Source organism: Ruditapes philippinarum, unplaced genomic scaffold (assembly GCF_026571515.1).
Source record: "Ruditapes philippinarum isolate M1 unplaced genomic scaffold, ASM2657151v2 ctg3702_1_1_1_1, whole genome shotgun sequence".
In the NCBI taxonomy this organism is placed as follows: Eukaryota; Metazoa; Mollusca; class Bivalvia; order Venerida; family Veneridae; genus Ruditapes; species Ruditapes philippinarum.
Window position 1 is genome coordinate 99,222 of NW_026866835.1, and position 17,669 is coordinate 116,890.

A 17,669-nucleotide genomic window follows, 5' to 3' on the forward strand; every position below is an offset into this window, starting at 1 on the left:
TTCTCCCTTAAATCTTTAAGTTCGTAGTTTATAGCAAGCTGGAGCATTTGCGAGGAGTTCCTGACATGTGCTAAACCAAAAAGGACTTTAGCACATTCTATTTTTAAATCATTCAGAAGCAGCATTGTTGCTAGATTCAATGTCTCGCTGACGTTGTCCTCGTTGATTTCAAACGTCCTTCCGTAAAATGTGTCAATAACATTTTCTATTACATCATCCCTGTCCGTTATATGACTTAGATCGACAGTATTGCTGGTAGCTTCTATGAACGCACTACTAAACATTCCCTCAAAATATGGACTACATGTGGCTAAAACACACTTATGCGCATGCACTGTCTTAAACTTCGAATATTGCAGCTGAACGTCACAAAATTCGCCATCTGCTCGACTCGCGTGCAATTTTTGTAAAATTTGATCTGATTTTTCCGTTGGAGGATATTTCATTTTTTTGATAATTGGTGCCGGCTCTGTTGTTTCCTCTTTTTTATCCGGTTTGTTTTTCCCCCCCCCCTTTCCTTTTTTTTTTTTTAAAAACCCCCCCAAAAAAAAAAAATTTTTAAAAAAAATTTTTCCCCCCCTTTTTTTTTTCCCCCCCCCCCCCCCTTTTTTAAAATTTAAATTTTAAAAAAAAAAAAAAAAAAAAATTCCCCAAATAATAAAGGGAAAAAAAAAAAATTTTTTTTAAAAAAAAAAATTTTTTTTTTTAAAAAAAAATTTTTTAAAAAAAATTTAAAAAAAATTTTTGGGGAAAAGGTTTTTTTTTAAATTTTAAAAAAAGTTTTTTTTTTTAAAAAAAAAAAAAAATTTTTTTGGGGGGGAAAAAAAATTTTTTAAAAAACCCCCAAAAAATTTTTAAAAAAGGGGAAAAAGGGGGAAAAAAAAAATTTTTTTTTTTCCCAAAAAAAAATTTTTTTTCCCGGGCCGGGAAAAAAACCCTTTTTTTTTAAAAAAATTAAAAGGTAGGACGAGTTCAGCACAGAAGAATTTTATCACTTATATTGATAATTCTGTATAAGGAAGAAAAAACAAAGGGCCATAATTTAGGTCAAATATTATCCAATCACAAAACCCCGACAATAATGCGCCAGGGCACTTGATAACAAAGCTTCTGTGATAGTTTGGCAAAAATCCGTCGAGAAATGTAGGAGAAGTTGCGCAACAATAGAAATTGTTCACTATATATTCTGTATAAGGAAAAAAAAACAAAGGGCCATAATTAGTTCAAATATTATCCAATCACAAAACCCTGACAATATGCGCCAGGGCATATGATGACAAAGCTTCTGTGAAAGTTTGAACAAAATCCGTTGAGAATTGTAGAGGGAGTTCAGCACAGAAGAAGATGTCACTATATATTCTATATAAGGAAAAAAAACAAAGGGCAATATTTAGGTCAAATATTATCCGATCGCAAAAACCCGACAATATGCCCCAGGGCACTTGGTGACAAGGTTCTGTGAAAGTTTGGTCAAAAATCCATGGAGAAATGTAGGAGGAGTTGCGCACAGAAGAAATTGTTCACTATATATTCTATATAAAGAAAAAAAAACAAAGGGCCATAATTAGGTCAAATATTATCCAATCGCAAAACCCGACAATATGCGCAGGGCACTTGATGACAAGCTTCTGTGAAAGTTTTGGTCAAAATCCGTTGAGAAATGTAGAAGGAGTTGCGCACAGAAGAAATTGTTTTACGCCCGCCCGTCCGCCCGCCCGCCCATCCGCCGCCCGCCCGACATACCTCAATCTAATAATCAGTTTTTTCCTTCGGAAAACCTGGTTAAAAAAATATATATATAATATATACATCTATATATAAAATTATAAATGTACATGTATTTTAAAAATACCAGTCATGTTTGACATCATGTTTTATGGGGTCTAATTTCGCGATTCGTGTGTTACTATGGTGACAACAAGTTTGTAATCTGCTTATTTACTAAGTATAAGAAGTTTGCTTTAAGAATTTCACATTTTTGAAGACTCAGACGTTCAAGTAAAATGTTAAAAGAGGCACAGATGGACTGGCTATTTGTCACTAAATAATTTCAGTGGGTTTTCTCATTTAATGGAAAGAGGTTTTAGCCTCTTGATTTCGGGAAAAATAATCACTAAAATTTCTTATTTGGGAAGTAAAAAGCTAGTGTAAGTTAATTAAGACTTTTGGGAAAACTTCATGATTTTATAGAAATTTTTCATTTGAAAGAGGCTTTTTATATGCCTCTATTTTAAAAGTTGAAAAATCAATGACTCGGCTTATTGCATTACGAGACGTAACGTTGGTATGCCTTTCTTAACAATGCATTCAGTCTGAATATTATAGACAGTTAAAATACAGCCTACAGTTTGCACTGTCTGGACAGTTCGCACTGTCTGGAGACAATAAAAGCAAATTAAGGAAAATATTGTGAAGTTGGCAATAATATAGAAATAATCACATTAGCCAGGTGATTCAGCCGAGGTTGATATCAGGAGGCTCGAATAATCACAGTCTCATTAAAATCATATCCTAACTGTCGCTCCATTACCCTTCGCTAGGTACGATTTTACTAGATTTGGATATTCATTTCATAATCATACAATAATTTTATAATATAAACTAGCTAAAGCACTAATTAATAATACATGTCCTTCAATAACAAGAATGGCGCAGTTTTCTATACTGTATAATTAAATAAGTAAGAAGGCATTGATATGAAGAGCACACATTATTTTAGTCTTTAACGTCCTGTCTGCATTGTACAGCGTTCACCGGAAATAGCCCCTCAAAACATTGAAACGAAAGTAACAAGAAAAATATTACATACATTCGTATGTTATATAGGTACGATTGTATACTACTTTTTGTGAAGAAGCTTGGTGCATTAAAGGTGTAATGTAAAATGAACAAACATGTCATGAGATATTTTATATCTTTAATAATTTTCATGGAATGTAATTAATGTATCATCATATTAAAGTTGCATGCCTTCAGATGAGAGAAATGATTTCAAGGAAATCAAAATATGAAAAGAAAATTCACGGTAAATTGACTGCTTTGAAGCATAATCACAGAATAAAATTACAGGAAATTAAAAACCTTTTTAATACACTAAAGGTAGAATCATAATCACAGATCTGAGATCTGATTATTCATTCATATTAACATCACTATTGATTATATATTGATAGAAAAAACCCCGAAAGACACAGTTATTAAATATTTATTACAATAAAATATGAAAAAGGTATGTTCCATCCTATGCGACGCGCAGAGGTTAGCTATATTTATAATTCCCGCGCTTAGTCGCGGTGGTGCTTGGGATAATCATTTGATACTGTAAATGGCAGCCATTTTATGATACGAAAATGCCTGGCCCCTACTCGGATAGTTTATCCTGCCGAAAAGATATGAAAAATACTTGCAATTCAAAGTTTGTTTGCTACATAAAGATTATCGATGTACTCTTTGCAAACTTTTTCTCTGCCTGATTGTAATAATATTGGTGTGTTTTCATTGGCTTAAACCATCACGTTATCAATACACATAAAGGTGTGAACTAATTTCGTGTTCATTGAAATTATTCCGTTAATAGACATATAACAATCTTATTACAACTGAATTGATAAAACAACAATCCCAGAAGCATTTAAGATAATAACAATCATTGGGAAAAAATGCATATAAATTGTAAATTTGTGTATGACAACTCACCCCTAAACAAAACATAATAGACTCAACCAAAACAAGCGTCTGCTTCTTACCTAACTATGTAGTTGCATGACCATGATCAGCAATAGCAAACCAAATGTAAGAGCTAAAGCTATTGTAAAAATATTACTATGACCACAGCAGATTTCGTACAGAAAAGATGTACGTCGAGTTCAACCATAAACTTATTTCTCCATCATATAAACTTAACAATTTTGTGAAGCTGAATATGTCTGTTTTTAGAGAAATGTTTGCTTTTTCTGCAAATTGAATATTTTTTGTTAAATTGGCGATAAATTGTAAGGTATTTGTTGACATATGCGACAAACTTTGATATTTACCACTAAATCAAGTCGAAACGCATTTTCTGTATCAAAATCCGTTTTAATACAAAACAGTTAATACAGATTTCCCTCTATACTTGTATTTGAGTGATCACCCATCAGCTCGAGCTGCTTTTAGCAAAATTTTAGGGACTGTTTCCGGTGAACGCTGTACAACAGTGTTGAATAGACTGAGAAGTAAAACTTTTACAGAATCATATACAAAGAGGAAGTCGGTCAAATGTTCGTAACGCTTTACGAACGACTACATAGGTCTTTTGTTACACAGTCATGGTAAAATTGACGTCATGTCAACGTGTATTTGCAAGTAGTTCAGTAAAACTGGGCCTATTGGCACTATTTCAATTGCCAAGGCTGACAAGAATGATCTTATGTTTATGGTGGGTTGTCTTGGTAACACAAGTTACCAACAGGGTAAACGGCACCATTTTGAAAATATAACGATCGGTAGCCCCCAAAAAAACAAATTCAGAAATTATTAAACAAGATATATAAAAAGAAAAAAATTAAAGGTGTAAACTTTTGGTTAAAGGTACATATGCCTATTTATAAAACAATGGTCTTAAATTGTCATTTGAAGTTCGTGATAAAACTAAATGATTTGCTCCTATATATACACCATGCAGAAGACCTAGTTTATTTTCAGATAACATGTACAATTTTGAAATGTCTATCTTTGAAGGTCATTGAAGGTTAGTATCCTTGACTGCGTCTTTACACATCTTCTCTTGTATATCTGTTGACATAGTAATAAAATAAAATGTTAAGCGTGTTGTCTATGCATCAATCATCTGTTAATGATTAAGTTTATCATGATTATGAATCTTTATAAACGCAAGACCCATGTCAGGCTTTTAAAAGGGCGAAGTACTGGTGCAAAACCTTTCCGTTTTCACGCGATGGTCTTCAAGTTATCAAAGTCCTCATAAATAAGTCAACTTACATTATTCGGAACAACTTGCCGATTACCCATAAATTTAGTCTTTATCCGAATTTTGACAGAAATAAGAAATTGCTACCATGCTTTTTTCTGTTTTCTCCCGATAAAAGAGTATACTGTTTTGTTCCAGTCCTGTGATTTTTAGGAAATTTTAGGAAGATTTTAAGAGATATTCAACATGTGATTTGATTATAGTGGTTTTAGCTAGGCGATTTACGAACTCTAAGTTCTAACTCTTAATACACCCATAAACACTTTTCATATGAACTACGTAAGTAACCGAGGTATATCGAGTGAAAAAATACGAGTTGTTTCCCTTATCTTCGAGTAAAATCGATATCTCTTACGCTAAAACAATACAAATTAAGCCATTTTTAAACCGCTAGTTTGTGGTGATTAAATGTCTGATTTTAAAAATTATTACATCAATGGAAAGCTTGGGATCTTAGCTTTGCCACAGTATATAATTTTACATATTTTTTGTCACCAAATTATTTAAATTAACTGTTAAACCTACCATATGTCAGACCATTTTACATACGATTTATACAGCGAGATACGCAACCGGTTATCTTTACTCGAAAACCTACTGATAAGAATAGCCTGTCGTCTGCTAGTTGGGGAAAGTGTTTATTGGTGTATTAGCGTTAAAGTTCTATAGTGTCCTGCCATATGTAGTGTCCTGCCATATGAATCAATTAATAGGCCAGTCATTATAGAAATTATGGTAAAACTAATTCCTTCAGAAATGTTTTCACGATTAAATAAAAGATAAACATTATCTACATTTTGAGAAAAAAGTCCTCAAAAAATCTCCTTGCAGAATCCTGAAAAATCGATCATAAAGATTTAGTAAAAATCAATATTTAAATGTGTCTCTTAAATTACACCATACTTTAACTTTATGCACGTTCGGTGACGTCACGTTTATTATATTTTCGTTGAAAGATCTGAAGTTACTTCAATTCCAGCATTACTTGTGCAAAGGTGAGTAGGCCTAATTTTAGTCATTTTTATATTCTTCTGTATAAATTTTAGCGAAAAATATGTCAGTGGATAGATTTAATTGACCACCAAATGGCACCAATCAATCGATTATGCAGATGACAAAATGTGTCATATAATTTCGCGATTTTAAACACAATTTTGAATGAAGTAATCATTAAAAGAGAGTTTATCTTTTACTCACTGTTCTATATTGTTTTCTTTTGTACAATTATCTAAAATGACACAGAATTAACCACACATCTTACGGAGTATTTAAAAAAAATGTGTATGCACAAGTTATGTAAATTTTTCTTCTCTACGGAAGCGTGTTGTGACCAAAATCACGAAAATCTAGGGATATTTTTTAAAATGTTAAATTTGACTTATTTCAAAGAGTTGGCATGTTTTATGAATTGTGGAAATCATAATTAAATAAAAAAATATGATAACTTGATGGAAACAAACGTATTTTGTAATACATAATGCATTTCTAAGCGAAATGATAATATTCCAGCATGTTATATGTATGCGTATCCAATAGGGTGTAATCAAGCTAAAACTGTTACCTATTAATGAGGAAGCTGTTACTGAAACTTTATACATTACTTTTACTTCTTAACAGAAGACATGGATTTAAAACCCAAATTATTATGCCAATTATTTGATTATTTTGTAGGTTCAATCATATCATATGCATCTGAGAGTATGGGGTTATAGCAAATCAAAAGATAATTGAGCGTATTCACTTGAAGTATTGTAAACGAATTTTAAATGTTAGAGCCAATACAAGCAATGTTCGTATATACGGCGAACTCGGCCGTTACCCATTGTATATAAATCGATACGTAAGAATAATTAAGTTTTGGTGCAAATTGATAAATACTGATAATATAATTTTACGGAAAACATATGTTTATCTGACTGTTATAAAGGTAAAAAACTGGGTATCAAATGTTAAAAAAATGCTAGATATATATGGTTTATCCGAATACTTTTTTGAAAATAATATCGTAGATAGTAAATTATTTCCAAAAATATTTAAACAAAGAGTTATCTTAACATATTACCAAAGGATCTTAGATTTTACATCACAAGAATTAGAATGTCTGCAGATACACTAAGAGTACAAACGGGTAGATATGGTCAGAATAGAATCGCAAGGAGTGAAAGATATTGTTTATGTTGTAAGAAGATGAATACCATTTTGTTTTGATATGCCCATGCTATGTTGACATAAGGAAAAAAATATGTGAAACGATATTATTACAAATGTCCATCAATGTGTAAATATTGGACTGATTTCTTCTAATAATAAAATTATACTCACTAATCTAGCTAAATATTTGAGAGAATCGATTAAAATCAGGATAATTATTGTTAGTACTAACAACTGAATTTTGATATTTTGTTACAAATTTATACTAAAAATTCAATTGATTTGTTGTATACTCTGCGTAACAAATTGTTTTATAAGTGGTAATAATATTCTCTTAATCCATTATTGTTCATTCTCCAGCTTTACATGAAATTCAATAATATATATTAAATCCTATATTATTTGTTAAATAGAAACGTGACATCTTTACAATTTGTGTATTTATATTGTAGTGATGATGCACTATGTACAAATCCAAAATAAAATTCTGTTCTGTTCTTTACAAAGTTTTATATCTTATGTTTTAACTATTTTTATTCTATCATTCTAGACAATTTGGATAAGTCTAATAATCTAATGTCAAAATGCAATAGATTTCACTTATCAAAATGGTTTTAAAACACAAAATTTACTTAAATACTAAGATGACATATTCAAAGAGAAAATTAAAATGAGGTGTTAACAGACCAGACTTCAAAATTGCATTTGATATAGATTTTAATCATATCTTTTCCGACCCTAAACCATTTTATTCTTATTATAACATATTAAATTTGCTTCAATTGTTTTCTTTTAAATAAAATGTTGTGTAGCTTGATAATCTACCCTCACGATACCAGTGCCAGTTGTATGTATATTTTAAGTAATGTTTTCCATGTTGTTGTCAGCATTTATAGAACAGTTGTTGTATAATTAGTTAGAAGATGGATAGACACGTGACTTCTACACAAGGGGTAATGGGATGTGAGAGAAAAATGGCTTTTTACGTAGATATATCTTATTGAATGAATGAAAACAAAACAATTGGGTGTCTTTCAGGTTTGTTAATACAACAGAAATTGATATATCAACACAAATTTACATCATTGTTTTACAGCATGATTATAATAAATGCACATACAAAAGAGTTTGCTCATACCAACATTTTCTCAGGCGTTTCCCTACTATATCATTTCAATACTATTTCTTTTTAATATCTTTTTGATAATGTTTTATGGACTTATATATCTTATTTTCAGAGGAAGGGCTAAACATAGTATGGGATGGTTGATTGCAGAAGACAATATTTAGCGAGAGTCCAGCCTTTTATATTTTGGCAAACATAAATCAATCCGTTGATTGGATGTGGCAAGAGCTTTCCATATTTCCAAGTTAGGAGAGGCTAAATGGGTTCTGTTTGAAAAGATCCAGCATTTTTGAAAAGCAATTAACAGGTAAATCAAAGAAAACCCCTCTATATTTTTAATACACAGTTGGTGTACCAGATTCAATTTTGTGTGCTACTGCATATATAACTTTTCTAAAGGGAATTCACATTTGTAAAAGTTAAATGGTTTTCTTTTAAAAGTGTTTTATTTTTAGTGTCCAAAACTCACGGTGTCAAGGGTATACGCATCATTTTTCCGCGTACCGCCGATAATCTATCATCCTGCGCGCAGCACCGTATCATTCTTACGTAATCTTCTGAAAAGTTCAAGAGGTAACTTCAAAAATGCGAAAATTTCTTACTAAAATTGATTTTATTGAGAGAGTTTGCATACACCACGGAAGTTTTGAATGATTCATCTATGTGTGCAAAATATTTTGCAACACTATTTGTCTATCATAACCTAAAACTAATGAAAACACTTTTATACATGTAAAACATTTGTGTTCTTGATGCGAACATTTTTCATCCTTTTCCGAAAGTAAAGTTGTCGGAAGAAGTATCATATGTCAAATGATCACAAAAAGCATTGATACGAGCTGATAACATACCAATTTTATACAAATAATGCAAAATAATGTTGTAAAATCAAGAAAACTTTGATAAACATGGTACCGCATCATGCAGAACCATGGCACCGCTTCTTTTTGCGCGGTAATACTGCATACATGTACATAAAAATGTGTTTAACTGTTGTTCTTTTTTGTTTAATTTTTTTTTTGGAGGGGGTATTGTTCCTTTTTATTGTAGGATTGACAAGAAAAGATAAATGTTTGGTTATCGGTTAGGGTAAGCGGGGCAGATGATTACCTCGGCCTGAAAGCAATCTAGACCTCTATTGTTGTTTTTTTAAAGATAATTTCTTATAAAAATTATATGCTTTCGTAGCAGTTGCATTTTATGTCTGTTGTGGAGTTCAACTTTTCTTTGGACTCGGGAATTGCATAATATTTGCTGATATCAGTAATTGAACTTTTACTCTCAAATTTGTTAATACAACACACAGGCAAGCCTAAAATAGTATTTATTTTTTACATTTGAATTTTAGTTACCTTACTAATTGACTGGGCAACGTAACTTACGCATGTTACTGAATTTAAGAAAGGTGGCAACTATGTGCTCCTGAATTATTTATTATAAGACCATACCCGCAGCAGAGCTATTCAAAAAGTGTCTTCTTACGTCTGTAAAATATGGTGGCTGATTTGGTACATTGCGCGTTGCGTTGTCGGTATCGTTATCGCCTTTTCGTCTTGTCCTAACGACAACACTACATAGCGCCAAACAGCGCATTGTCGCGCTCTCGTCTTGTCGTCCTGTCTCTAGTGAAGCACGCCAAACGGCGCGTGGACATGTGACGTGATGTCGCCCTGTCGCTTGGCTTATAAGCAAATCCTTCGATTTGAACCGAGCGACAATGTGACATTGCGACAACACGCCGCACGACAACGCACCGTTTGGCGTACATCGTTAGCAACATGACGACAAGACGAAAGCCCGACAATGCGCCGTTTGGCGCTTTGTCGTGTTAGCGCTAGGGTGTTAACGCACAAAAGAATTCCAAATCAGCCATTATAGTAAGAAGACACTTTTAAATAACCGTTACTTAAATCCTCTTGCGAATCGAAATATAAAAATCTTCGCGATTAAACTTAATTTTCGCATGTTTTATTCGAGAACTGTAACTTATTTACAGTACCAGTGACTGTACAGAAAGTCCACGAAAGAGAATGTTAAATCTCGCTTCTTATCTATTAAGAAGACCCAGTGCGCTGCTTGATAGTAAAACAAAAGCCTTAAGATTTTTCAATAAGGGCGATAGTTCTGTCAAAATTCACAATTACAATAGCTCTCCCTATTTTTTCGAATAGTTGACCTAAATCAAGAGATTAAGTCAATCTTAACAGGCGATATTTTAACAGTCTCAAACAGGACACTATAGAAACCGATGGAAAGTAGTGCGCATCTCATGAGAAAGTCCAGTTTATCGTGAAATTGGATGGCCATTTCCAGGAACACAGTAACTGTTGATTTTAGCATTGACGAAACTAAAAGTTGTTCGTTGGAAGATGGTAACCACTTAGTTGGGTTTTTTATATCGTCTGACATTCTATAAAAAAAAACATTAAAAGGACTCCACTGAGGTTTAAAAGCCTAAAATCATAACATTTGAATTTCTTACATAAATGAGCACACTTTAGACAGAAATATATGCAAATATAGTTACGAAATATAGTTAAGAAATATACTTTGAAATAATTGAAAATTGTATTAAATTGTTTTTCTTAGTCCGATTTGAGTGAAAAGCGTTTAAACGCTTTTCATTTTTGTCATTTATTTACAATGTGAATAATTATTCTGGAAAAACGAAGTGATCTGAAATTTTGCACAAAGATTAGAGGTCTAAAATTACACCAAATGGTACATTTACATGGAAAAAAATTTTCAGTCAAACCTCAGTGGAGTCCCTTTAAAGTGACATTTACAATGTACTGTACCCACCGCCCCACACACATAAAAAACAACTGCCATAAACGGCGAGCATTGCGTTAGCGTTAAGGTAATCATGTGAATAAGAAAACTTACTAAATTTAGGGTCCAAAACGTAATCCATATAACATTGACGCAAAACAAGTTAGAGACGATTACATACTAGTAATCGATTTTATTAAATTTGACATTCTGTTAATTGATGGCAGCCATTTTAACATTGTTTAACATGAATGAAAGTGAATTATGTCCGATTTACTAAGTGCACGAAAGTTCCGTGCGAATACAATTTACCTACACCTTTCACTGCCCAAAGCTTAAAGGCCATGCAAATAGTTTCTATAGCTTTATATTTTTAACGTGAACATACATAGATCTATTTGTAATCAAATGTATTTTCTATCTATAATTAAATGTGTTATTAATTTATCGGTTCTTTACAATTTAATGTCGTATAATTCAGATACAGTTACTCGTATTTTCTTCAAATTGTCTTCTTATGTCTGTAAGAAGACACTTCTGAAGGAAAACTCGTACTGTATCCATTACACATCTTTGTCGGCATGCTTGAGGGTTCGAGCTCACGCCTTGACAAGCGATGCCAGAATTCCAAGTCCGACGTTTCGGTCTAAAAGTCACGGGTTCGATTCCTTACTCTTCCAATGTATTTACTAAAATTCTTTTATTTAAACAATATTTTATTTACGAACATTTCATTTTCATGATAACTGACAAATATTAAATTGCACGGATTGAGTAGAAAGCTTGAAAATCTTGTTTTTTAGAAACTCTCACCGTAAGCACTATCTCAAAGAGTATGTATGAAATGGTGACAATTAAATATCTATATTTGTGGTAAATATACATAACATTTTCACTAAAAAGTTGCTTCTTTACATGTACAAAAATGTAAGCAATTTGCACTCTGGTTGTGTTAATTGAACCGATCTTAATAATAAAGTATCGACTCAAATTCTTTCGAATATGACCGTGGTCCCACGTGTTTTAGTTTTATAACATTTTATTGCATTTTTTGTACATGATTAATTTACACAATCTAACATCATTATCTTAAGCATATTAAAATATAATGTACATACAAAAGGGTTGGACCAAAAGTTATACCAACATTATCTAGGGTCCTCCCCTGAAGGTCTATCTTGTTGGCTTAATGGTAACATAGTAAGTAAATGTGGTTTTTAGAAATTCTGATATATTTATTTATATGATAAGCGATATTAATTTCATGTATTTTTAACTTGGTAAAAAAGAATCGCTTAACCTAAAAAAAAAAAAAAAAAAAATAGAAAATTACAAAATGACTTTAAAAAAATATATGCCATTAACAATTTGCCACTATAATAAACGCACGTGTTTACGCCGGGCACACAAAAGAACCAGGTTTGCTTTTACTGGTTCAAAAATAATAAATATACATCTACAGGCCTCGCCCAGATGGGCAACAATAAATAAATACAAATAAGATTTTTCATTATAAGGTTAATCATCATGATGCGGTGCAAGTCTAGCGCTAATGTATACGGTGCCACAATTTTCGGTGCGGACCCATGATACGGTACCAAGAACTCGGTCAGTTGTCACACTTTTATGACTTTTTTAAGAAATTAAACAGCTTAAATTTGTGTGCAAGAGTCTGTGTATATATATCTTTGACGCTATCAGTTATATTAAATAAATACTTTGAGTGACAACATAATTATCTCTTTTAGAAGTTTTTCAAATGCTCATTTTCCCCAAGCCAGCTCTAGCTGTTTTCATTAAAACAAAGAAATCGTAAAAGTCTTTGATAAAAACTAGCTAAAGACATAAGCTTCAATAATCATAATATTCCGTAGACACACTTTTATGAATACACTTACTTCAAAAATGTGACTTTCAGGCCGTTTTCCATCATGCATGTGATGTTTACGTGTTTGTTTTGTCTAAAATGATACGGTGCTGCGCGCAGGATGATAAATTTTCGACGGTACGCGGAAAAATGATGCGTATACCCTTGACACCGTGAAACTGCAGTTTTCTTACATTCTCGGAATTACTAAGATCAGAGATTTGTTTGTTGGTTTTTATGTCACATCAACACTTTACAGGTCATATAATAACTTTCAAGCTTTACTGGTGAAGGAAAAAGTGTGACATAGGTATTATTTTAGCGCGTAGAACCACCAATATTCTATAAAGCTAGTTTGGGATAGCTATGTCAGATAATAGATTCCAAAACCCAGACAGGACTCGAACCTACATCGTTAACACCGTAAGAAGCAAGTGTTTTGAAGTCAGTGACCTTAAACACTCGACCAAAACTTTCAATTTAGTTATCTGTTTGAAAGTATACGTGCCGTTTTGTTCAGTATTTCCTACTTAAATGGCACATTATGATGTTTCACAGACAGCGCTTCTTTCAGCCGATAGGCAATTTACACGCTTTAAATTTGTTATAACAACATAACCTGAAACATATTTTCTAAAGAAGAAAGCTGGGGCACGTTTTTGCTGATGCTAAACGTGCCTCATTAATGTATGAATTATTTGTAGATAATTCAATATAAAAATATAAATCTAAAAGCACAATTCTATCTTGCTTTTCATAGTACCTACATTTTCAGTTTGAACATAAAATTGTTTTATTTTAAAAGCAGAATGCAAAAGTTCGCATTTTTATTTTATCATATTTATGTTGTAACAATTTTACAGATGCGAAAACAAGTGTCTCTGTGAAAAGGGCAGGCTAAAGGTTTCAACAGCACCGGCCAAAAAAGTGGAATATAATTTTTGCATTGAACAAGGGCAGGGCAAATGTATATATACATGTGTAGCGTTGTCAGACTATATGGATAGTCGGGCCTCGGTGACAAAAAATGATGAAATAAACATTGTGTTTTTTCAGTGTCTTAACATTCAGTTCAAGATTCATTTTATTTTAAAATGTCTTGTTACAATATTTTTTTTACAAAAAATGTATATAAATAATAATTATAATAATTATTTGTGTAAAATGTATTGCAATTTTGAATTATAATATGAATTTAGATAGATTCATACAACTTTAATCTTGGTAGAGCTAATTTGTAAGAATATTTAATGGAATCTGACTCAAAGTAAAAAAAAAATATTTATCATTAGTGGGTGGGGTAATGTTTTATACCAGTCTAAATGATGATGTATAGATTATGCAGTGTTGCGACTTTTTGAATGTAATCAACATTGGTTTAAATGTTTTGGATAAAATAAAACATGTCTGTGTATTAATGTGTTACTTTGTTAATTACCATATTTGCGTAGAATATCTGGGTTATTTAATTTCACAGATTATTCTAATTGAAAACACATGATTTCAAAACACGACATTTTTAGCATTTTATACTTCAAATTTTTTTGAGGACTTTTTTCCTGTAGCAACACATATATAGTAGATAACAAATATGCAAATATCTTTTCTGAAGGAATTTGTTTGAGGTTGGGTCTTATTTTTAGCTAAAATGCCTAGCCTATAAGTCCTATATATGAACTTAAAAAGTGTGCTCATTTAATTTGTGTTTGTTTGTTTCTTGTTAAAATGTAGGTTACCCTTTGGGATATTTAGCCTTTTGACAAAACTTGCCCAATATGCCAATATACAATAGCACATTAATTAATATGACATCTTTAATAGTTAGAATTGTATATATCAACTGCGCCTTTGTGTATAGATCTAATTAAAGCAAGCAAAAATACCTTAACAAACTTAAAGCATAAGATCTTACGCAAAGATATTTGATTAATATCTGCTCTACTCTTCTCCAAAGAAATCACAAAAATGAAAACCCAAATATTAGTCATATCATAGGGCCTTTTAGAATTTTATACTTTTTCATAAATAAATTCATTTTAAATAACTTTTGACGACATTCATAATAACATTCAGTCCGATGATGGTTAAATAGATGTAACTTCTATGCATTATACATCATGTGATGTTGCTATGAACATTGCAAAATGTTCAGATTTAGCCAGGGAGGTATACGTCTCTGGCATGACTCAGTCACTCGAGATTTTTCAAGGTCCATGGATATATATATTGAAATAATGAACAAAAACCTGTTGACACTGCAAAATGACATAAAATGAGTAAGTAAGGATTGTAAATACCTTTATTATTTCAAACAATCATCCTTCCTACGCCATTCTGTCCAAGATCGTAATTTCTAATTACAAATACACGTTATGGAATTCCAGCGTGATACTAAAATAGACATGGGTATTTACGCATGTGTTTCTAAAAATAGCAAGTGACCTATTGGTATTCCACTTGAATGTATCTGGGGGCGTACTCGTTTTATCCGGTCCGGAATTTAGTTATTCTCTTGATTCTAAAATGACAATGTAAACGAGATCAAAAGCTGACCAATCTCTTCAGATTTTCATCCTCTTGACAAATAAATAAATAAATGATAGTAATTATAATAATAATAATAAAATATAAAAAAATTGGGTTTCATATCGACTCCAGATCTTATTTTGGTGTCCAGGCAACCAAAATGAGTTTAATGAGCATACAAATGTGCAACCTCATTGTGGCGAATTCGGAAGTACAATTTCTGTTTGCATGAGAAACTCCGCCTTCAGATCATCCGTACATCAATATTACGTAAATCAACAAACATGACTATAAGTAGCAGTCCCAATTTAACGGTATATTTCCGCATTGTAACGGATATTTTCATACAAATTTAATCTTTTTTATGAGATGATTATTTTTTCTGAACCACAGGCCTAGTGCACGGTAAAGTGTGTTTGCACAAGAAAATTTTATATTTGCTGTGTTCCGGATAGCAACTATAACTCCGTGACGTAGCGCATACACGAGCTGATTATAGTCTTCATTTGCATGTTAAAATTCGTATACGAACTTTAGTGTTACCGCGGGGTTTCCCATTTAAAATCCTAATTTATGAACAATATTTGATGAGATTTACAACGATACTGTTAAAAAGGTTAATGAAACTGTAGAATGCTTGGTTTTCAGACCGACGGCAAAAATATTTTAACATATTTATTTAATGTAACTTTAATAAGCAAATGCATGACAAAATATAACAGTTATTTTCGCAACCTCTAATCTTTTCATTGTTATAATGATCGAGTTTCCCACACAGCTTGTACTAAAACAACGAACATCTTTGTTGTATCAACATTTTTGGGTCTCTATCTAATTTTTATCTCTAGGTCATGTTCTACTTCCACGTCTTAGGCTGATAAATAAAATGTAACGCCAGTCATTAAATGTGACACAGTGTTTTTATCAAAAATATTTATCAGGTATCCATCCTTGAAATATGTTCACCTGTGAGAAGTGATTAGTTATATAATGTGTGTTCGAACAAACTGTATACGTAAGTAAGTTAATTATAATTATATTCATGCATAAAATTATATTCAGCTCTTTTTACGTGATACAAATACATTAAATGTAAAGTGTTTGGACTATTTCAATCGTGTTCATTTTGATTATGTCTTAATTTAATGAATTAAATTGCATGTGTCTAAAAAGATGTTTATTTATGCTTATCTATAAGCTATGGAATTATATGACCTATGAAAATGACTATAATGTCAATAATACCTGTTTCGAAATGATTAACACAAGCTTATCTTGCGCTTAATTTGATACTTTGGATTTTTCTCTATAGTATTATATTCGTAAATGGTTGTTTTTTTGTTTTGTTTTTGTTTTTTTTTCATTTTACAAACTAATGTTTTTCAGTTATTTATGTTTTCTTCTGCTGTATAGCACCATCGGGGTTAATCAGTTAGATATGTGTATTACATTATAATTATTATCCTCTCAGTTGTAATCATGCAATAAAATATCAACTGTACAATACGTGAGGATGAGTACACATAATCTTGAGAAATCACATAACATGACCCGCCAAGAGTCCAATTTTCAGTCCCCTAGAGCTATGTACTGGTTTAAGGGGACTTTAAGTTTGCCCTCTGTCCATCTGGTTGTCCGTCAGTCAGTCAGTCTGCTCTCACAGGACAGTAATAATGTGGCTATAGGGACAATACGTAACTGTTTTTGCTATTTGATGATATTCGTTCCGTAATGATTTCTTTTGTGAGGCTAAAAAGAACAATAGAGAGAACAATAGGGTAGCCACATTATTACTGTCCCATTAGAACGTCCGTCCGTCCGCAAAGACTGTATCCCGTGATTTCTCCAAATTAATGTACTGAAAATACTTTTATGAAACTTGATATAGGTATATGGCATAAAAATGTAGTAAACAATATTTTACTGCACACGGTCGATGACGCTATATATAAGTGAGTAGGAAAGCTCTCCATATAGGCCTACTCAGTATGGTCAAGCTAAAAGGGTGTGAATAATCCCCATTATGCCAATATTCTATACATGCACAATTCAAGTTTCACAAAAAATATTTTCAATACTTATAATTAAGAGTTATCATAATATATATATGCTTGATATGGCATATTTTGATTATATTTAAGATTGTTTCCATAGCAACCAGCTTCCGACATAGGAGAAAAAAGTGCATAATCTCAATATTAATTTGCTATGCACATCATTTTAGCTTGACTATACAGAGTACAGTATATCCTATGACA